At 41.3% G+C, this 22,467-nt stretch overlaps 1 pseudogene; it reads right to left on the minus strand.

Annotated features, from left to right (window-relative positions):
- Positions 1–12,588: 12,588 nt before the first annotated feature.
- Positions 12,589–22,467, minus strand: LOC111149318 (annotated as a pseudogene).

Genomic DNA, 22,467 nt, shown 5'->3' on the forward strand with positions numbered 1-22,467 from the left:
TTGTTTGCCATGAGGGATGAGACAATTGTACATAAATGTGGGTGGTGGTGGCAGTTGTGTTTTCTGTTGTAAAGCTGAAGAAGCTAAAAGAGCAAGTTTGAGAGAAATAGTAAATCAGATGTAAAGAGAATGTTTCCTGGTTCATTCTCTGCCCTGGGAGGGTCCGGGAATATTCCTGGTCATGGGTTCAAAATGATCTCCGTGTAATGTGGGCGTTTCATTTTTCACACCTATGTCAATATGAACAACCTCCCTTTTAGGTGTTCTTTTTCAGATGCAAGATGAAGGCTTAGATGTCTTCCCTATGCTGAGTTCTGATTTGTCACAAGATATGGCCTTGCTAGCCTACAGGCAACGTCTGTCCTCCTGTCAGCATTATCCCCCAAATAAGTAGCATAATCAGAATGGAAGAAAGCAAGTAACAATTTTTTTTTTCACTTAAATAGCACTGTTTTATTTGTACCATGCAGGTACCACTTTTATAACCATCATTATTACATATGTTTATAAACACTTCTTGAAATGCATTACAGAAGAACTATCACATCCATTCTCTGAAATAACACTCTTCTCAAAGTTTTTTGGACAGAACAGACAAGAGTTCTGTGTAATACAGTGTATGACGCAATGCTTGGTGCATAGCAGCAGTTCTCTGACAAAAATGATCCCTATTGTTATTACTATTACTGTTGGCACTACTCCATGAGGATCACACCCTTAGCCTCATTGGGGGCATTCTTGAAAGTCAAATGTCAGTGTGGTCTTCAGAGATAGTTTGTGGAGGGTGGTAAATCCCAGCCTTAAACTAAATTCTTGTAACTTGTTCCATCTATGGAATACACATGTTCCTACTTCTCTCTCTTCATCCACGCATCCACCCATCTATCCATTCATCCATTCAGTGTGGCACAAACCAGGGAAATAATTTCCTGTTAGTCAAATCATCTAACAAGAAACAGGGATTCTTCAACCTTCCAGAAGGAAACCTCAGTAGAAACACTTGAGAGTGAGAGAATGGATCTCTCGTGGTGGTTCTATGAAGGAAGACTTGTCAGAACCTTTCGGTTAGAGTTTTCTTGTCTTTGGACAGTGCTTAGATGAGCCATTCCTGTCTATTGGTCTCTAACAGCAACTACAGGCCTGAGCTGATCCATGTCCTGCTTGACCTCACATCAGCTTTCTGGCTGCCTCTGCATTTTGCCTGACTTTAATTATCCTGTAACAGCTGCTGCCTCCTTCCATGGTGCTGCCCCAAACCCGGCCTGGCTTCCAGTTGGCTTCATGAGAGCAGGCAGCCAAGGAGCTAGAAGAAAATTTCTCCATGTCTTTGCAAAGGGATGTTTGCCCTGATAGTGTGACTGCTGTGAGTTGCAGAGTCTCTCTTCTGTAATCCTTGCTATTAGCAGTGGTGTTTTCTGCTCTTGAGTCCGTTGTTGCCAGAGATAGCTGGGAAAACCTTGCAGATCACATAAGGAATGTGTCCTTGGATGTGGATCACTTTCATCAGGCAGAGAACCAAAACACTACTCATTCTGTCTCTCTAGAGAGTCACAGTCATGAAAGCCTTAACTGCATGGAGAAGCTAAGCAGCTGTATTAATATGCTGGAAAATACCCCAGCAAAGATATAGGGGCAGGAAGTGGCCCTGGCATAGTGCTCAGCCTACAAGGGCTGAGGCCTTTTCTTAGGGCTCTGTCAGCAGACTTAGAGTGTGGAACTGCTAGGAGTTTTAAGGTATTGGGACAAGGGAACCAAGGAGGAGCAAGTGCTCCTGGGCCTGGGCCTGTGGATTCCTGATGGCCTGATGCCATTCTCAGGACTGGAGGGTCAGTCAACCATTCCAGGACACAAGGGTCATAGGACGGTCACTGGGGAGAGCTGTTTGCTTGAAGCAGCCTGAGCCCACATGATTGGGGTGGAGAATCAAAATCATCCCCCAAACAAGTAGCATAATCAGAATGGAAGAAAGTATGAGGACTGGGTCAAGGAGAGTGGTTCAAGTTTGTGAGGGAGTCACCTTTTCTTGTGGAGCCCATGTGATTCTGGGGGGTTGGGTGTGAGGGCTTGAGTAGCTGTTCAGGGTGCAGAGATGGAATGTGGAGCCGGGAACATGGTGAAATGGGAATCCTGCAAGTTCCTAAGGCTGTAGGATTGATGAGATTCCTCGTTTAGTTGGCCATCCTGACTATAAAACCTTGTCTTATAAGGATCTGTGGAATTTTGTTCATTTCCTTTGTCCATGATGTGGACTGTTCTCACAGGAAAGGCAACTATGAAATTTGCAAGCCTATGAATAACCACCCTTTTAGGTGTTCTTTTTCAGATGCAAGATGAAGGCTTAGGTGTCTTCCCTATGCTGAGTTCTGATTTGTCACAAGATATAGCCTTGCTAGCTTACAGGCAATGTGTGTACTCCTGTCAGCATCAGTAGCTTCTGCAACCTGAGGATTCACATCTGAGGTGCCGGTATTTGGTTAAATGCCTTCCATTTTTTTCTCTGCAACCGCTCCACCATGTCTTTCTGAAATATTTTTTGTCATGTCATCTAATCATTTTGTCCTCTACTAGCAGAAGAGGAAGCCTCTGAAAGTCTTAAATGTTTTTTTTAAACTTGATGCTTAAAAAAATAGAGGCAAGTCAGAGAGAGTTGTGATAAACTTGAGAAAGACTATATAACACACATTTCGAGGACTATTTAACTATTGGTTAAATTTGAAAAATACTAATGTAATGAAAATAAGGGGTGTAGTAGGGTCTCATTTGAGTCTTCAGTTGACAGAATGACCCCTGAAGTCACCAGTGTCTTGGGGCCTCATGATCAAATGAAAGAACCACCAGAGCAGTGCTTCTGAAATGGTGTGTGCAGGTAGACTATTCAGGATCTTACTAAAATGCAGATGCTGATTCAGTAGGAGGGGGCAATGCTGCTCTACCATTCAGACTTGAATAGCTAGGGCTTAGAAGAAGTCTACAGAGTTCTCAATCCTGGCTCTATCTCGGAATTAGTCTTCTTGGGAATTTAAAAAGGACTTCCTTTTTAAACTTCTTGGGAGTTTAAAAGGACTCCAGGTGCCCAGGCTCTACTTTCAGTGATATAATTGGTCTGGGATGGGTCAAGCACAAGTCTTTTTGAAAAAGCTCTTGAGGTAATTCTAATATGCTGTCAGGGTTTAGTATTATTATGGTGAGCTCTAGGAGTCTATGAAAAAAGGTATATACACAAACATATGCATATATGCTTATGTATGCATGTGTATGACTATGTACTCATATAAGGTAAGAGAGTGTTCCTTTTCATTTTTTCAGAGAATGTAGAAAATAGAGAATCTCTTCCCTTTCTGCTTATGATGTGTGAGTAGGGATGGCAGAGAAGAATTGGAGGAAAAAGAAAAATGACTGTCAGCCAAAGAACCACAAAAGTGAACAAGGCCCATCCTTTAACCCACTGAACATCCAAGAGGTCTGAGCCATTGAGATAGGCTGCCTAACACAGAGTTTGTCAACCAAATTGGCCTGTCGGATCTTGGACTATGGCCTGACTGAGATTTTATACTAAAACTCTTTCTGTCTTTAAACCTAAGTAGCTAGCTCAATAAACCGGTAAGGGTAACCTACCTGCCAGTAAGTGATTTGGAAACCTTATTCTAAGCTTGGAAAATTTGAATGCATTGACCATAGACCAAACACCTGCAATAAAAGGGAGGGAAAAAAGGTTTTGACTGTTTATTCAAGCTGAAGAAGTAGGTTCAAGTACCTGATTTCCATTGCATCATTCATTGGAAAAGCAAAAGCAAAAAGAAATGGCTCTTTTGAAATCACAGCTGTCTTCAAGGATGGTGAATGTTGTTAAAAAAACAACTGTAAGTCAAGACCTCTGTTGAAAGAGTACATGGCCTGTTTGTTCAGCTGAGCCCCTTGAAGGGTTTACTTGAAGTTGGGGCTTGGGTGACTTGGGAAGGAGGGGCTGAATGGCTCACCTCAAATTGTATGGAAAATATGGACCTAGGCTGTGGTGGTGACAGGAAAGAGGGGAGAGGAGAGGGAGGGAGAGGCATGAGCAAGACCCATGCTAGGTGTGGGTAGTGAGATATGCCCAGTGCTGAGTGCCCAAGAGACCTTTGAGAGCAGGTTGTCTACATGAGTGTTGGCTGATGTAGGGCAGCCCTGTAATGTCTTCCTATGTTTGCCTTGTGTTCCTGTCTTGGGGTCTCACATGAAAGTGCTGGTCCTAAGTGAATCACCCCAGGGCCAGGGTAAAGAACAAGCCCAGGGAGGCAGAATGGGTGGCCAGGCAGCCTGGGAATCAGAGCTAAAGGAGCTCTGAGCACTGCCCTGCTAGTTTGCAGAAATCTCACGAGAGTCTGGACTTTCCACAGGTCAAGGACTGGGATTTAAACTAGTCCTATCTAGATCTCAAAGGGGCATGGCTACCCCAGCTGCCATGAGGGCCACATTTCAAGTGAGGTTTATTGAATGATGTGATGGAAAAAATGACTAAGTTTGTATGTTTTCCTTATGCATGTGCTTTGAACTATTACCAGTTTATAGTTTATTTGAAAGTAGCTGAACCCAAAGGGTAGAGGGAGTGGGTTATTTTAATATATCATATGGCTAGGATGAGGGGATTTCTTGACTTGCTACTTGAGAAAAGTGACTTATTGAGAATCTAAACTCTGAAAGACTCAAAAACTACTAGACTGTACTTCCTTAGTGATATGACTGGCAATTGTGGGAACACTGACCTTGATATTTGTCCAGGGAGATGTAAGGCTTTAGTCCCAAACCACATGGCTAGAGACTGTGCTCATTTTCCATTTCTGAATTGCTCAGAGCTCAGTTGAAGTCACAAGTTTTGAAGAGTTACAGAGTTACTTGGCAGAAATAAGTTGAATTCTTGGAAAAAGTTTAATGCCTTTGAATCATGTTTAAAGTTCCTGTGGCTGATGCTGGGTTTTAGGAAAGGATTTCCATATAGGTCAGTAATTTCACAGAAAAACTGTTTTCCTTAGCTATAAGGATAATTTAAAACACATACAATATAAATGCACTAATGTATTTTTTGCCCAGTGCATGGGCCAGGGTGCTGGTAGCAGGGCGTTGGTCTGGAACTATGCTGAGGGGGCATGCTGGGTTTGAAATCCTGGCTGAATTCCTCTTATCCAGCTGTGCACCCCTGAGTGGGGCTACATCTGCTGGGGAGGAAGGGATGCCTTTTTTTCTAATGCTCCTGCCCTGAGGGGGTACCTTTCCCTAATTCACACAAGGGTGTCTCATAAGCAGGCAACTGAGAGACCTTAGGAAGTGATGCTGCATGACACTGTTAGTCTCCCTTTGGCTCTTTTGAGATGGTGGTCAGGATGCCTGTCCAGGTGTCCATGTTGAAGGCAGGCAAAAGGAAACTTGGATATGCCTCAGAATGGATCCGTTTGGACTGATCAGTTCTCAGTTGCTTTGGGAAAATTAAAATATTTGCAGACTTGTTATTTAACTCTAGACAGCAAGCCTCTGTATGTTCCTGAATTAGCCTGGGCTTGCCTTATCAATGTATTACATTTTCAAGAGCTTAAAGATAAAAATGTATTATGCCCAGATGGCATTCTCTGACTCTTTAGAGTTTTGGAGGTGAGTGGTGGACACCAGACTATAAGCTCTATGAGGGCATGGGCCTGGTTCTATCATGTTCAATGGTGCATATCCTGCTTTAAGCACAGTGCTTGCTATAGAGTATGCACTAGATACATATATTTGAATTAAATGATGTATGAATGGTGCCTTGTGGAGGTGGATGAGGACAGAGGAGAAAAGACAAATTTCATGTGGTGGCTGACCGAAAACAAAACCACATTTATTTGGGGGCACATTTAAAACAAGTCCTTCTTAAAAATAATTTCTCAGGGAGCTGGCTGTTATGTTAGTAGAAGAGCTAAAAGTCAATAAGATTTTATAAAAGTACATGCTTATTTGTATTTAACTCTAAACATTTAAGTGTCCTTATTGATGGTATAGCTTCCTGAGAAACATGTGTGGGGGGCATTCACTATTTTTTAAATCAGATTTTGCTGAATATCTTCTATGACTGACACTAGGGAGATTATATCCAAGACACAGTTTCTGTGCTCACGATGCACACCAGTGTGTGTAATCCAGAAATGGTCTCTGGAACAGATGTTTCTAATAAGGTGTGTCAAGTGCCATGGCAGAATGCCCAAGGTTCCCTACGTGAGCAAATCTGGGACACATCTAAACCAGCCTGAGTAGGATGAAGGAAGGCTTCCTGGAGGAAGTGGATGTTTTCAGTCTCTCTCAATATATATGGTTCCTTGTGATTAGGTGGGCTGTGGCTTTTCTATTTTCTCAGTCTTCCAAGGTATAGTCCCACTATAGGTTCTGTCCTGGGGTTGGCCATGCCTCCTTCTGTGGAGAGCAGCTCCCACCTAGGAGAAGCTTACACCTGAAAAAACATCCCCATTTCCTCCCCTGCAGCTGCTACTTGACCCCTGTGGAGAAGAACAGAACTATACTTAACATATCTTCCAACACTGGCCAAAATTTGTTGAAAAGAACGTTGTATGCAGGAATTTCTGAATGAAAAATAGCCACTTATTTAAATGTTTTAGCTATAATGTTTTCTGCTTCTAAACTGGCTATATTCTCAGATTAAGAAATTTGAGTGATGTTGTAAAGTTTAGGATTTTCACTTCAAGAATAAAAATTCAAATCACTTGTGTTCCATTCCTTAGTGTCTAGTTTTTGTGAAGAACACTATGACAGGATGACTTTACAAAAAATGGACCATCTCTCCTTGGTGATAGCAAAATAAAGAACAAAAATTTGATTTGGGTTTGAAAGTTTCTATCAATTGAATAAGAATGGTCTCATTTTGAACAGCTTTCATAGTATGTATATAATTATCTGTTGATTACACCCATATCCTGTTCTCATTTAGGATGCATTTTGGAGGGGAAGAAAATTTAAATGTATTGGTTATTAAAATGAGAGGCTAATAATACTCTAGGTAAACAGGTGGTATGCAGGGCACTTACTGGTTGGCTCATAGACAGCTCTGTTCCTTGGGGAGGCAGGACTCTGGTCAAAAATTGAAATGGAAAAAGATAGGGTGGTTTGCTATCTCTATCTGGATGACCCTTGTGTACTTTAAACTCAACTCTAAACCTATCAGCTTCTGCCTTAAAGTTGCTCTGCCTTTGTGTGCCCGTCCTAGTAAAGGTTATCACCGGCCATCTAGTTGCCCAAAGAAGAAACCTGGGCATTTTCCTTTATTTCTCTTTTATTCTTTTCTTTTGCTCTTCACTCCTTACTTCTGGTCACCTACCAAACCCTGTTGGCTCTACCTTTTATTTATTTATTTTTTTTTTAGTTTTTATTGATTGATTGATATATTTTTTTAAGATTTTATTTATTTATTTGACAGAGAGAGCACAAGTAGGGGGAGCCGCAGAGGGAGAGGGAGAAGCAGGGTCCTGCTGAGCAGGGAGCCCAAAGCGGGCCTCAATCTCAGGACTCTGGGATCATCACTTGAGCCGAAGGCAGACACTTAACTATCTGAGCCACCCAGGCACCCCTGATTTATTTTTTGCTGTCCAAGGATTATTGAAGATACTACAGCACAGCAGAAAGATTCAAATGGCTCCGCATGGTGTTTGAAATTCATCCTGACTGTAGCCTGAGTGAACTGCAGGTTGGACATACTGCCAGATTCCAAGAATTTTAATATTTCCTTAGTGTCAGGCTCTACTTCATTGATCTCTTGATCCAGGGCTGAGACCTCAGGCACACAATTATATCTGCTTTCTGTCTCCTCCTGCTGCAGCTTGTTGGAGATATTTCTCACCGAGCCTTTCTGAAGCTGCTTCATCTCACATGTGGCAAAGCTGCTATCTTGTTGCAGAGTTTCTTCCTGGGAATAATGGTAATCTCTGTCACACACACTGGTGCGGATGTCATTGCCCAGGCATGAGTAGTACTTCTCAGTGATGCCACAGCCTGTCTTTTTCATAGTTTTGGTGTGAATTTGGCCTGTGTTGGTGGTTCTGATAAAAGATGGTTCTACTATTTGTTTATTTGTTTATTTATTTATATCTGGAATACATTTATTTATTTGTTTGTTTTTCTTTCTTTTTTTTATGTTCAGTTAGCCAGCATATAGTATATCATCAGTTTTTGATGTAGTGTTCAACAGTTCATTAGGCTCTATCCTTTAAATGCTACTCGAATCCATTCGTATTTTTGTATCCCCAGAACACTTCCCTCAGACCTCCATCATCTCTCACCTGGCTTGCTGGCAGGTAGCAGCTTTCTGATTTCCCTACCTCCTTTCTTACCTCACTCCAGGCCATTTTCCATGTGACATCCAAGCTGATCTTCATAATGTGCACATCTAATTGTCCCTCACTTGCTAAAACCCTGCAGTGGTCCTACACTGCCTCCAGTTAATGTCCAGGGTCCTATGGGTCACATAGCCCTTCAGGAATAAGTCCTGGGGGTCTTACCAGCTCCATCTGTTGCCCATCCCAATTTCCATGCTATAGTCAGCTTTCTACAGTTCTTTGAATATTCCTTGCTCCCTCCTACCTGGGGCTCTTTCTCCTGTTTTCCCTTATGTTTGACATGCTTACCAATCTCCTTTCTGTTCTTCAGATTTCAGCTTAAATGTGACCTTTTGAAAGCTTTTTTTGACTTCCTCAAGTCTGCATCAGGTTTCCCTATACTGGATATTGTTGATCATAGTCTGGATTGTGTGTCATTGCTTGACAAAATCCTCAGGTAGTTGATGAGACACTTGAAGGTGGGGCTCTCTGTGTCTCAGTGTTGTATCTCCAGTAATTACTCTGTGGCTGGTGCTCAAAAAACATTTGTCTATAGTTTGTGGGAGTCCAAAATGGATGATTGCCTTCAGAAAGATTTGATAGCAAATACATTATAATAAATTTTTTTTAAGGAATTTTATTCCCAGCCCCATCTCAATTCTTTACAGTTCTATCTTCCAAATACTGTGAAGTTTTGACAAGTGCATGGAATAGGATAGCCTGTTATGGTAGAAAAAGCCCTAGATTTGGCCAACTTTTAAATTTTTTTTATTTTAACATTTTTATTTATTTTTAAAAAGTATTTTATTTATTTATTTTAGAGAAAGAGAAAGAAAGAGAGATAGCACAAGTGGGAAGGGCTAAGGGAGAGGGAGAGAGAGAGAATCCCAAGTGGGGATTCAGACAAAGGGCTCGATCCCAGGACTGTGAGACCATGACCTGAGCTGAAAGTAAGAGTTGGACACTTAACAGACTGCATCACCCAGGCACCCCTTGGCCAACTTTTAAAAAAATCTTAGTACATGTCAGGCTTTGTATCTGTTATGCACATTACATGTATGATCTCATCTAATCCTCATAAACAGCTCTATTGGATAGATATCGTTATCTTCATTTGACAGATAAATTGAAGCACAGAGAATCAGACCTCAGTTCAAATCAATGTCCTCTCACCTATTAGCTGTGTGACCTTGGTCAAACAACTTCTCCTTCTGAATGTTCATCTTCTCAGCCATAAAATGAGGAAACACTTGCTGACTGACAACTTGGATTCTGAATTTTTAATTTCCTTATATACCACATACATTACACCTTGGCCTCCTACAGGAAGGCCACTGATTCAGTGCTGTATGTCAGTGAACAAATGAATGTGAGCTGTGGCATGGTGATGTTCCAGTCCACCAGCCATCAGGACAACTTTAGCAGCATAGCCAGTGTGTTTGTTCAGTTAAATATTTTATTACAACTTTTTCTTATTATATTATAAAAATATATGGAAATGAAAATAAAAATTTTGATGCTAGTGATTAATAAGAATAACTCACAGTTATTCAGCACTGTGCTAGTTATTAGCCCATTGGCTCTCAGCTTCAAATCCACTCTTCTTTGTTCTGCTTTGTGATGCAGGGACTGGGACTCTGCCAACCACATTTTTCCTTTGCCAGCTGCTTCCTTTTAGGCTCTGTCAATAAGGAACACTGGAGGAGACTGCATGGCAAGATGAGGAAGAAGGGATTTACTCTTTCCTCTTTGCTTCTGGTTTTTTTCTGGTTGGTTTCCTGTTCCTCTCACCAGCATCCAGCAATGCTGCTGCTTCACTCCGGCAGAGCCAGTTCATTCCAGAAGCAGTTTGTTACAAGTTCAGCTGGGTCCCCTAAAATTCATGTACTATAGTTCTAACCTTCAGTACCCCAGAATCTGACCTTATTTGGAGATAGGATCTTTAAAGAGGTAATCAAGGGGCACCTGGGTGGCTCTGTCAGTTGGGTATGTGACTCTTGGTTTCAGCTCAGGTCATGATCACAGAGTCGTGGGGTATTACCCTGCATCAGGATCTAAGCTCAGTGCAGAGTCTGCTTGTCCCTCTCCCTCTGCTCCTCCTCTGCTCTCAAATAAATAAATAAATAAAATCTTAAAAAAAAAAATAAAGAGGTAATCAAGTTAACATGCAGTCATTAGGGTGGGTCCTAATTCACTATGACTGATGTCTCTCTCTCTCTCTCTCTCTCTCTTAAAGATATTTATTGATTTATTTGACAGACAGAGATCACAAGTAGGCAGAGAGGCAGGCAGAGAGAGAGGGGAAAGCAGGCTCCCCACTGAGCAGAGAGCCCGATGTGGGGCTCGATCCCAGGACCCCTGGATCATGACCTGAGCTGAAGGCAGAGGCTTTAACCCACAGAGCCACCCAGGTGCCCCTCTCTCTCTTTTTTAAAGATTATATTTATTTATTTGAGAGAGAGAGAGAGATAGAGCACAAGAGGTGGGAGGGTCAGAGGGAGAAGCAGACTCCCTGCTGAACAGGGAGCCTGATCCAAGACTTTGGGATCATAACCTGAGCCAAAGGCAGCCCCCCAACTGACTGAGCCACCCAGGTGCCCAACTGTACTTATAGGAAGATATGCATAGAGTGCAGATTATGTGGAGAGACATAGGGGGAAGAGAGGTGTCTACAAGTCAAGGCTAGAGTGCTGGAACAGATCCTTTCTTAATAGCTTTCAGAAGAAGCCTTCCTGCTGACACCTTGATTTTAGACTTCTAGCTTCCAGACCTGTGAGACAATAGATTTTTGTTAAGTCACCCAGTCTGTGGTATGTTGTTATGGCAGCCCTAGCAAATAACATACAGTTGGATCTAGGTTGAGATTTCACCAGCTTGCAAAGGCAAACTCATTGAATCCCTACAGAGACACCAGCTCAGCTGGCTGGCACCCCTTTTCAGAAGCCTTGGTCCCAATCCATTGGGACTGTCCTCCAAGCTTCTAAGGTTTAATAATTACAACCTCTTCCCTTTGTTCTCCCGGTGCTATGAACTGAACTGCTTCCTGCTGTTGCTACTTGTGAAAGCTCAGTGTTCTTTTTGCCTTTTCAGTTACTTAGTGAATAATTCTTCATTACCTAGTTAAACATTGTTTTAAATTCTCTCTGTTAAAATAACTAGAGCCTAGGGGGCAGGTTTGCAGCTGGCAGAGCCTTGAGGGAACCACCCTGTCCTGGCTGAGCTGCAGGGTGGGGCCATTGCCCCAGTGGGTCTGGAAGGCCAGGCATTGATCCAAAGAGGATTATTCTCAAGACTGAAAGATCTAATGGAATTTACCATGCTGGGTTTTCTACTTATTTGAAACCTATTATTCCTTCCTTGTTTCAGTAACTATTCCTCCCTTTGGAATAGGGAATGCCTGACCAACTCTTGTATTTGCGAAGCATGTAACTTGTTTGATTTCATAGGCTCATAGCTGGAAAGCAGTTTTGCCTCAGGATGAATCACAATTCTAGTCTCACCTATAACTGATTTAGATATTTAGATGAAAGCTTTGATTTTAGACTTTAGAGTTGATGCTAGAATGAGTTGAGACTTTGAGGGTCATTGGGATGGAATGAAATGTATTTGGTATGCAATAAGGACATGGATTTGGGGGGGCCGGAGGCACAATGCTATGGACTGAATTATGTTCCCACAAAATTCGTATATTGAAAGTCCAAATCCCCACTGTGACTCTCACAGAGAGTGTAGCAAAGAGATCGTTTCTGGCATGTATTAGATACTTTTCTTCTGATGCTAGCAACAAGAATCATAGAGCTGACGTTTTTAGCACAATTGAGACAAAGATAGCAACTCTTTTTTTTTTTTTAAGATTTTATTTATTTATTTGAGAGCGAGCTCGAGCAGGGGTAGGGTCACAGGGTGAGGGAGAGGAAGAAGATGACTCCCACTGAGCACAGAGCGCAAGGCAGGGCTGGATACCAGACTCCGAGATCATGACCTGAACCAAAGTCAGACGCTTAACCAACTGAGCCACCCAGGTGCCCTAAAGATGGCAACTCTCAAGCAAACCGAAAGTGGTGAATTCTGTTTTCTTATTTGAATACACATTGGACTTAGGCCTATTTTCTGAGTCTTTAATTGTTAAGGAAAACAAAGTGAAGAACAGAATAAAATGTTGAAAATATATAAAGATGGGGTCAAAAGGCTTCATAAAACTTAGGGTGTCTTATTTTTTCACAGTAGCTTTTATGTTCCATATGCCATTCAGTTTTCCTGTTCACATGTTGGCCTCCTTAGTTGGGAGCTCCTTGAGGGCAGGCTGGTTATATTCAGTCACCTCTGTATCTCCTATTTTCCAGCACCATGGCTGGACCATGCTTGACATTTAATGCAAATTGATTAAGCTTAAACTTAAATTTTGGAAAAAGATATGTTTCAACTTCACATTGCCATTGTCATCTCAGACCTGTCGATGACCCAGGACGGAGCCAGTAGAGAAAGGGGCAGCTTGGTGAAAGGGGTGTACCTTGTCCAATTTAAACATAGAAATGACTTTCCGTTATGGTGGGTTATTTTGAGAGGGTTAGACATGATTTACATGTCAGTCAGTGGCCAGAATAGTTCTCATGTCTGGAGGGAATTTATGTCTCTGCTCTTCTTTGCCTAGGTTTTGAAACTTTCATTACTTAATAATAGTTGCTATTTATTTAGCACTACTGCATGTCAGGTGCAGTTCTGAGGGCTTTACCTAATGAGCTCTCCTTCAATAACCACAACAATGCTATGAGATGGGTAATCCATCTTATAAAGAATCTGTGGATCTGCAAAGTTAAGCAGTTTGTCCAAGGCCACACTGTGGGAAATGCAATAACTGGGATTAAAATGCAGGTCCTTCGGACTCTAAAGTTTGGCCCTTTCCATTGGTCTTCTTTCCTGCTCAAGCAGAGCCCGTAGACCCTTGGAATGGGACAATGGATCTCCTGACTCTCCACACCAGCATCCTTTCTCCAGGTATAAAAACTCAAAATTCCAATGATCTCTCTGAGAAAGTGATGACTAAATTTTCCAGGCCTCAGTTTGAACTGGTTAATACACTTTCTCTTTCTTATACACCATGCTGAAGGAGACAGTTTACAAAGTGGCAATGTGAGATACAGAAATGAGCAGGGAACGTGCCCCCCCCACCTCCCTGCCGCCAATGTCTCTTATCATATCTGTACTTGGAAGGGTTGATATAATGATTAACTATATTATAGAAGACTATTGGTTACATAGGGCACATTTAATAATATTTTCTCTTTCCGTGTAAATATATCCATAGTGCTGAGCAGCAGTGTTGTTAATCCAAATTGGGGATTGTGCAAAAGTCCTCCCTAAATGCCTTTGAAATGTGTTAAAACATATCTATATATTTTTAAAGAATTGTAAAAGATAAGAGCTGGGGTGCATGGGTGGCTCGGTCAGTTAGGTGTCTGACTCTAGGTTTCAGCTCAGTTCATGATCTTTGGGTCTTGAGACTGAGGTCCACGTCAGGCTCTGCACTCAGTGAGGAGTCTGCTTAAGTGCCTCTCTCTCTCTGGCTCTCTCTCCTTCTGCGCCTCCCTCCACTGCACTCTCACATGCACTCTCTCTTTCTAAAATAAATAAATAAATAAATCTTTTAAAAAAAGATAACAGATATCGAATCATATTTATTGTATCAGGTTTCCAGATAGAAGGCTAGAAGAACTTAAGGCTAGAAAAACTTAAGTTAATTTAGAAATCTCTAGATAATGTGAATAATACACCCAGAGATAGACATGAAAACTTCCCTTGAAATGGAGGTATAGAAAAAGTGGATTTTATTAATCCAGTGTTTTTCTTATTTTTCATCTGTCATTTAAAGGAGTATTGAAATTCTGTATCTTGAACCCTCAGACTTGATCACATTTCTTTACCCTAGATGAAGTGTCTTAAGGGTGAGAAGGCCACCTGGCTGTTTCAGAATGAGATTCATTGGAAGTCCCCGTCCCTCAACTCCTCTGCCCCAAGCTACGCCTTGTCCTTTATAGTCAGCTGATCAGGTCATACTTGAATTCTAATGGTACATCCAGAAGTGACCATCTCATTTACTCATTTGGAGGTGATTGTAAGGAGGAGTCTTTGGGAGAAGTGATGGCGTGGGTGTAGTAGCGGCATCCTGGTGCCCTGTACCAGCAATATTAAGGCTGAACGCTGCAGCATCTCATGCCTGGGGTGGAGGGAAGTGGTGTCCTCACCAGGCTGATCCTTCAAGTGATTTCGAGCCTGTTCTTAACTGCATCTTTCAAGCCTTGTTCTTCTAAGCTGGAGATTTTGTGCTCCCCGTACACCCTCCAAATGTTTTAAATTAGTTAATTAGTTAATTAATTATTGTGTTTTCACATCAGATGAGTAATGTGCCAAGGTCTGAGGAAAACACATGTCACACAATGGTGTGAACACCCCACCATCATGCTTATGAAATACGAAAGGATCCAAACATTTTAAATTTAAAATAAAAAAGAATACAGGGTGCCTGGCTAGCTTAGTTGGTAGAGTGTGTGACTCTTTGATCTCGGGGTTGTGAGTTTGAGCCCCATGCTGGGTGTGGAGATTGCTTAAAAATAAAACCTTGGGATGCCTGGATGGCTCAGTCAGTTAAGTGTCTGCCTTCAGGTCAGGTCGTGATCCCAGGATCCTGGGATCAAGCCCTGCATGGGGCTCCCTGCTCTGAGGGGAGCCTGCTTCTCCTTCTCCCTGCCACTCCCCCTCCTTGTGCTCTCTCTCTCTCTCTCTCTGTCAAATAAATAAAATCTTAAAAAAAAAAAAAACCTTAAAAAAGAAGAATAGTATGATGAACTCCCATATACTCTGCTTTATTTCTCTCTATACAGTATTTTCTTTTGCTGAACCATTTGAAAGTAAGTGGCAGGTATGATGCTTCACTCTAAAAACTCCATGTTGTCTTCTGAGTACAAGGATTCTGTCCTCCATAGCCACAATGCCATTATCATATGCAAGGAACATAACCTTGGTATACAATCACTGAGTATAGTTCATGTTCAAATTTTCCTTTGTCTTTAAAGGAAATACCACTTTTGTGCTAGATGAATTCACACATATTTAAAAATACCTTAGATCATCTCAAATATTCCAGGACTCAAGTTTGATTAATTTTCTATCTCAAACCCAGTCCATATTCAATAGTGTTTCATCTAAGGATATTTTGAAACATGTGACATTTGATGTTAATACTTTTGGAACTCTGGAATAACCCATGCCCAATATTCCCAATGTGTTAAAACTAGAAAGAAAACTCCTTTCTTTTAGCAATTTCTGTTGTTCTCACTGCTGGTTTTTGTTTTGTTTTTATCATGTTAACCATTTTTAAGTGTAGAGTTTAGTGGTGTTAAATATATTCACATTGTTGTGCAATAATCTTGAACTCTTTTCATCCTGCAAAACTGAAACTCTGTATCCATTAAACACTAACTTCTAGGTCTCTCCACCTGCCCCCTAGTCCCTGGCAACCACCTTCCTACTTCCTGACTCTATGAATTTGATCACTCTAGGTCCTCATGTAAGTGGAATTATGCAGCATGTTCGTGACTGGCTTATTTCATTTAGCAGTTTCCTCAAAGTTTATCCATGTTGCAATGTATGACAGGATTTCCTTCATTTTTCAGGCAGAATAGTGTTCCATTCTATGTAAATACCACATCTTGTTTATCCATTCATGTCAATGAATTCTTGAGTTGCTTCCACCTTTTGACTGTGGTGAATAATGCTGCTATGAATATGGGTGTTGTTTTTCTTTTTGAATCCAGGATCCAAACAAGAATTGTATACCCAATATTGTGCTAATAAATTCAGTTTCTGCTAAAAATAAGCTGGTGTTGACTCAGTGCTAGTCATCAGGGACCAGACTCTATCCAAATGCTTATGAATAGCATCTTGTACATGATTGACCTTGATTTATAAACCTTATGCTAAATACAGAAACTCATAGTGGATGTTGGTAAGTATGACTGCACCTCACTTCTGGGATTAGCCTTACACTCCTGGCTTTTCTTCATCCTTATATCCCTCCTTCATTCTGCCTCAGGGAAAATGTTGAGTAAAGAGATAGAAACTGTGTGCATGACCCAGAGTCTTCCTCTCCTCTTCCTTTGGTTGCTGGCTACTCTCATGTGCCTTCTGTTTTGCAATTCTGGGGTTAAGGTGGGAGTAGAGGCTGGCTCTGTTTCAGTGTTACCACAACAGGGTGAATAATCTGTTGATTATATAGTTTGACTCCCCAGCTCAGCTAGTACACAAATATTTGGCCCTCATCTCCTAACTCTTTGTTTTATTTATCAGTTGGTTCTTCCAGGAGGAGGGGGAAAATACTGATTTTTATTGGACTTCTTAAAAACCTCAATTATCAGGGAAACACCTGAATACCCAACTTGACCATCTACCTGCACAGCGGACCCCCTCCTGTTATGTAAGTCTACTCAGGATAACAAGTTATAATTTGGAAGATGGCAGGTTCTCTGTAGACCCAGTAAAAGAAATCCAGTATTGCCAAAGAGATATTAGCATTAAACTAATTTGGCTTTCCCCACTCTAGGGACATTCCTGTTAAGTTTTACTAATGCCAGTTATGAGAGGGAAAATTTTACTCTTTTAAAAAAACTCTATTTAGAAAAAAATTTTTTTCATTGCTGGAAACTGGAGAAAAGCAGAAAAGTACAGAGAGTAAAACAAAAGATACAAGAGCTTATCACCCAGAAATAACCACTTTTCATGTTTTAGTACATTAGTTTCATCTCCAACACACACTTCTCCTTTGAGCTCCAGACCATGTATCAGACATTCCACTTGATAGCGCATCTTGAATGTCTCAGACTACACTCAGCATGACCAAGAATAAACTGCTACTCCTCTCCCCCACACCTGTTCCTTTAACAGTGTTCTCTGTATCAGAGTGTTGGTATTTCCATTCATCCAGCTGTTCACACTAGAAACCTAGGCCAAGCTTGAAAATTCTTTTTCCTTTACATTCCATGTCCAATCCTTCAGAAAATTCCATTGATTTTTTTTAAAGATTTTATTTATTTATTTGACAGACAGAGACCACAGGTAGGTGGAGAGGCAGCCAGAGAGAGAGGAAGGGAAGCAGGCTCCCGGCTGAGCAGAGAGCCCGATGCGGGGCTTGATCCCAGGACCCTGGGATCATGACCTGAGCCGAAGGCAGAGGCTTTAACCCACCGAGCCACCCAGGCGCCCCAGAAAATTCTATTGATTTTAACTTTTCCTTCCTTTTTTTTTTTTTTTAAGTGGGCAGCAAAACAAATCGCTTTATTGAGTGGTAGTAAAGTAATAGTACAAAGCTCCCGAAGAGGGAGGGGACCCGAGAGGGTTGCCCTGATTTTAACTTTTCTATGTGTCTCAGATTCATTATTTATTTCTCTCCCGAGCAGTACTCCCCTGTCCATGCTGCCATCATAGGCCATCTGGATTATGATCGAGTCCACACTGTTCCCTTTTTCTTCTAGCTCACGCATGCTGGCCCCTAGTAATTTGTTCTCTATACAGAGACAAATATTTTCAAAGTGCAAATCCAATGGTATCTTCTACACCCCACCCTCACTTGCTTCCCCTCGTCCCTCAGAGGTAATGACTCTTTAACTGGCCTCCGAGGCCCTGTATGACCTGGCCCTGCTTACACCTCCAGCCCCATCCTACACGATTATCTGCCCAACTGTCTTTACTCCAACCACATGGCCTTTATCTCAGTTCCTTCTCCTTGCTGCGGTCCCTCATACCACTGGGCTCTACCCACTCTGTAGTCTCTACTTAGACAACTTTTTGTGTAGGTATTGTACAGCTGTCCATCACAGCTCAGTCAGCAGAGAAGCCTTCACCAACCTCCCTGACCAGGTCAGACTGCCCCTGACAAGGGCTCTCTGTCAAGTGCATCTCCATCACAGCCCTTAGAATGATTGCAATGCATGTGTGGTTTTTGTTTGTTTGTTTTTAAAGCTTTTATTTAAATTCCAGTTAGTTAACACACAGTGTAATATTAGTATCAAGTGTACAATATAGTGATTCTACATTCCATACAGGTCTGTTTCTTTTTTTTTTTTAAGATTTTATTTATTTATTTGACAGAGAGAGATCACAAGTAGGCAGAGAGAGAGGAGGAACAGGCTCCCTGCTGAGCAGAGAGCCCAATGCGGGACTCGATCCCAGGACCCTGAGATCATGACCTGAGCCGAAGGCAGAGGCTTAACCCACTGAGCCACCTTGGTGCCCCAGGTCTGTTTGTTTCTTAATGTTGGTCCTCCCTCACTAGACTGTGAGCTCCTTGAGGCAGGGAAACTCTCACTATTTGCTCCATATTGTATCCTGAGCACCTAGAACATACTTATTAAATATTTGATGACTAGGGAAATACCTGTCCTTTTGGCATTTTATTATACTCATACTCCTATTTGCAAAAATGGGAGCATAGCGTACCTCCTGTTATATAATTTTTCTCCCCATTTAGCAATAAATGAGTATTTGAATGCTGTTCTTACTGACAAAACCCATTCCCTGTAATTTTCACTGTTTCCAATTTACTCCTTGAGTCTTCATTTGGAAAGTCTACTTTAGAGTTGGATATGGATAGCAGACCTGAATTAGCACTGGCTGCAGCTATGACATCTGATCCTTTTTCAGGGCCCATCTCTGCACCTGGCAACAACCCTGGTCTGTGGAGAAAGGGTAGCACGGTAGTGAGTATGTGGAAATCAGAGAGATGAGTTTTATAGAACTGTTCTGCTTCTGTTCCAAAGAGGTCTGTCTGGATATAAGAACAGTCTCAATCAAGCTACTTCAGGAAAAGTGGCATCTAAGCAGAAATCTCTCTGAAATTGAAGAGCAGAGCCCTAGCTAGAGAGTAGGTTCAGGATCAGAGTGGCCTCAGGACTTCAGTGACAGGAGCCTATGGTTTTCTACCCAGTCTCAGGGTGACCTTTCTTAGCTACTCTCTTCATGTTGGCTTCAGTCTTCTCTTGTTACCTTCCAACTCTCCCTGCTTACTTACCTTCCAGGTCTCTTCTACTCTTCAGAGGCTGGCTTACAAATGGCTTTAGTTTGGTTCTGTCTCCACATCTGGTATCTCTTGATGCTTCCTTTTACCTTTTTTTTTTTTTTTTTTTTGCTCTCAAATGGCAAACTCTGTGTTTCTTATTTCAAATTTGAGATTCTCTAATTGTCCCATAGGATCTTTTTGAGCCAGCTCTGTGTGTCCCTGAACTAATCTCTCTATATATTTGGCTGTCTTTGGATGGGTGCACCCACTCTACTTCAGTTAACAAAGGGGAGCAGCAGTCATATAGTACCACAGATGGTTTCCTGGGCAGCAGAAGGTGTGGGCTGGGAATTTTTCATTAGAGGAGGACTTGGGCAAATCAGATGCTATAACGGACTTACCTAACACAGCCTGTCTAATGGAACAAAGTACCCAACTTCATTTTGAAGTCTCTGTTTCCTCAGTTGTAAAAAGAGGAAAATAATCCATTTTGTCAAGGGGTCAGGATAAAAGGAAATAGGATGACACAAAACATACAGAACACAGCCTGATAACATATCAGCAAATGATACTCTTTTAGTAATAGTGTCATCTATAGCATATTAATATACAGTTGACCCTTGAATAGTGTGGGTTTGAATTACGTGGATGTACTTACATGCAGATTTTTTTAGTACAGTGTTCTTTTTTATGGTTTTCTTTTTTTTTGGATTTAAAAAAAATATTTTATTTATTTATTTGACAGAGAGAGACACAGCAAGAGAGGGAACACAGCAGGGGGAGCGGGAGAGGGAGAAGCAGGCTTTCCACTGAGCAAGGAGCCCAATGCAGGGCTTGATTCCAGAACTCCGGGATCATGACCTAAACCGAAGGCAGCCGCTTAATGACTGAGCCACCCAGGTGCCTCTTTTATGATTTTCTTAATAAAATTTTCTTTTTTCTAGCTTGCCTTATTGTAAGAATATAGTATATAATACATATGGTGTGCAAATTACATGTCATCAACTATATTATTGGTAAGACTTTTAGTCAACAGTAGGCTATTAGTTAAATTTTGGGGGTGAGTCAAAAGTTATATGCAGATTTTCAACTGCACAGGGTTTGGTGTTCCTCACCCCTGTGTTATTTGAGGGTCAACTGTATTTATAATTAACATGTATATTATATACATTAATATAATTGAAATAATATATTTTTAAATTGCCTCTGATTAGACTCGGTTACTTCTGGGGAGAATTTCCCAATGGATAAATTCTTCTGTGAATTGTTATGCCTCTGGGTGGGATAATATTTCTAATGCACAGGGTATAGGAAGAGTGATAGGAATGTTTATTTCTCTGGGAAGATGGTGGTCTATGGGCCCCTCTACACTGATTATATGGAAGTTATCCAAGATAACATGGGGACAATAGACAGCCTGTAAGTACTAACAAAGGCCATTGTGCTGAAGAAGTTGTTGGTCTGAAGCCAGAAACCAGATTTAGACTGACATACACGCTCTCTTTTGTATAGAACAGTTTGAATAATAATAGCTAATGCTTACATAGGGCTTCATATATGCCAGACATAATTTTTTAAGATTATGAGAGAGAATCCCAAGCAGTCTCCATGCCCAGTATGCCCAGTATGGAGCCCCAAATGGGGCTTGACGTCACAACTCTGAGATCATGACCTGAGTCAAAATCAAGAGTCAGACACTTAACCTACTGAGCCATCTAGGTGCCCCTGCCAGACATCATTGATAAGGCTTCACATGTATGTATTCATTTCCCCTTCTTCACAAACACATGGAGGTAGAGACTATTACTATCACCAATTTATGGATAAAGATACTGAGACACTGACCTATTTTTAAAATCCTTTCAATAAACCATAATCAACTGACCTTGCTTTAAACTTATGCCTGTCTCTAGTCCTTAGTCCTCTGGGTACCACATTTGGTACTGCTATTCTTTCAAGACTGGAGTTTTGCCTCTCTCCTTCAGCGTATTCCCAGGGTTAACATTCTTTCATAAACCTCAAACCTGAGGGCTGCCACCAAAGCCCTTAGTACCTTTATTTTTTTTAACAGTCCAGAGATCTTTTTTAAAAAATACCTATTATGCCTTTAATACCTATTATGCCATAAGGAATGGGTTCTAGAAATTCAGATTCCTTTCCAGTGATTTTCACAAAGTGTGCTTCTCTGGTGGAGGAGGCTGGCATTTCAGTTTGTTGGGGCTCAGGGCAGGCTGTGTGGCAAGATGTGCCACAGTGCCATATTGATTATTCTGAACTGAAGTTACTTAAGAAACAACCAGTGCTAGAGGGACACTCTGATCTTCCTTTGTGTCCAGAAAACAGGAAGTAAGTCTTTCATGTGAAAGGTAGCTTCCCTTTACCAGGAAGTATAGAGACATCCTTATAGTCAGAGATTCGAAATTGAGGGCCAAGTAGACTATGTAAATAAACTCCGCATAGATTCTCCACTAATTAATACCCAAACTTTTATCTTAACAATTTTCCAAAATTTTATTGTTTCTTGTCTAGAAAATATAAAAGCTGCCTGCCTTGGTTACTTCTTAGGTCCCATGTCTATGAGTCTCCATTCATATGAATTAAACTTGTTTTTGTCTCCTGTTTATTGGTCTTATGTCAATTTAATTATTACACAAGCTAAAAGAACCAAGCAGGCTAGGGATAAAATTTTCCTCCTCCCAACACATTGAACCCATGTACTTTCCTCTTTGGTTTCCTTCTTTTTCTGATCATTTCCCTTCACATATTTTAGGACCTTATCTTGTCTCTTAAAGTGCTTAATATGCTCAATATATACATTAATTCTCTTGGCAAGAATCTTGCCCTTAACTTATTTGTTAATAGCATTGCCAACAGCATGCTGGGTAATATTGTAGACTCTTCCAGTTTTGCCATGGAACATGCCCCTTTTTGAGCAATGCCATTGCTTGAGCCACATACACACAAGTCTAGAAGAAGGGTGATATTGTAGACATAAGGAAGTAGCATGGCTCAAAAAGGAACAAGTCCATGTTTTCTAAAAGGCCTAGAGAACATATAGTGGGTGCCTCTCTTCTTTCCTTTTGTTTTAGTCAT

Source organism: Enhydra lutris, unplaced genomic scaffold, assembly GCF_002288905.1.
Source record: "Enhydra lutris kenyoni isolate GAN:26980312 unplaced genomic scaffold, ASM228890v2 scaffoldscaffold2, whole genome shotgun sequence".
Lineage (NCBI taxonomy): Eukaryota > Metazoa > Chordata > Mammalia > Carnivora > Mustelidae > Enhydra > Enhydra lutris.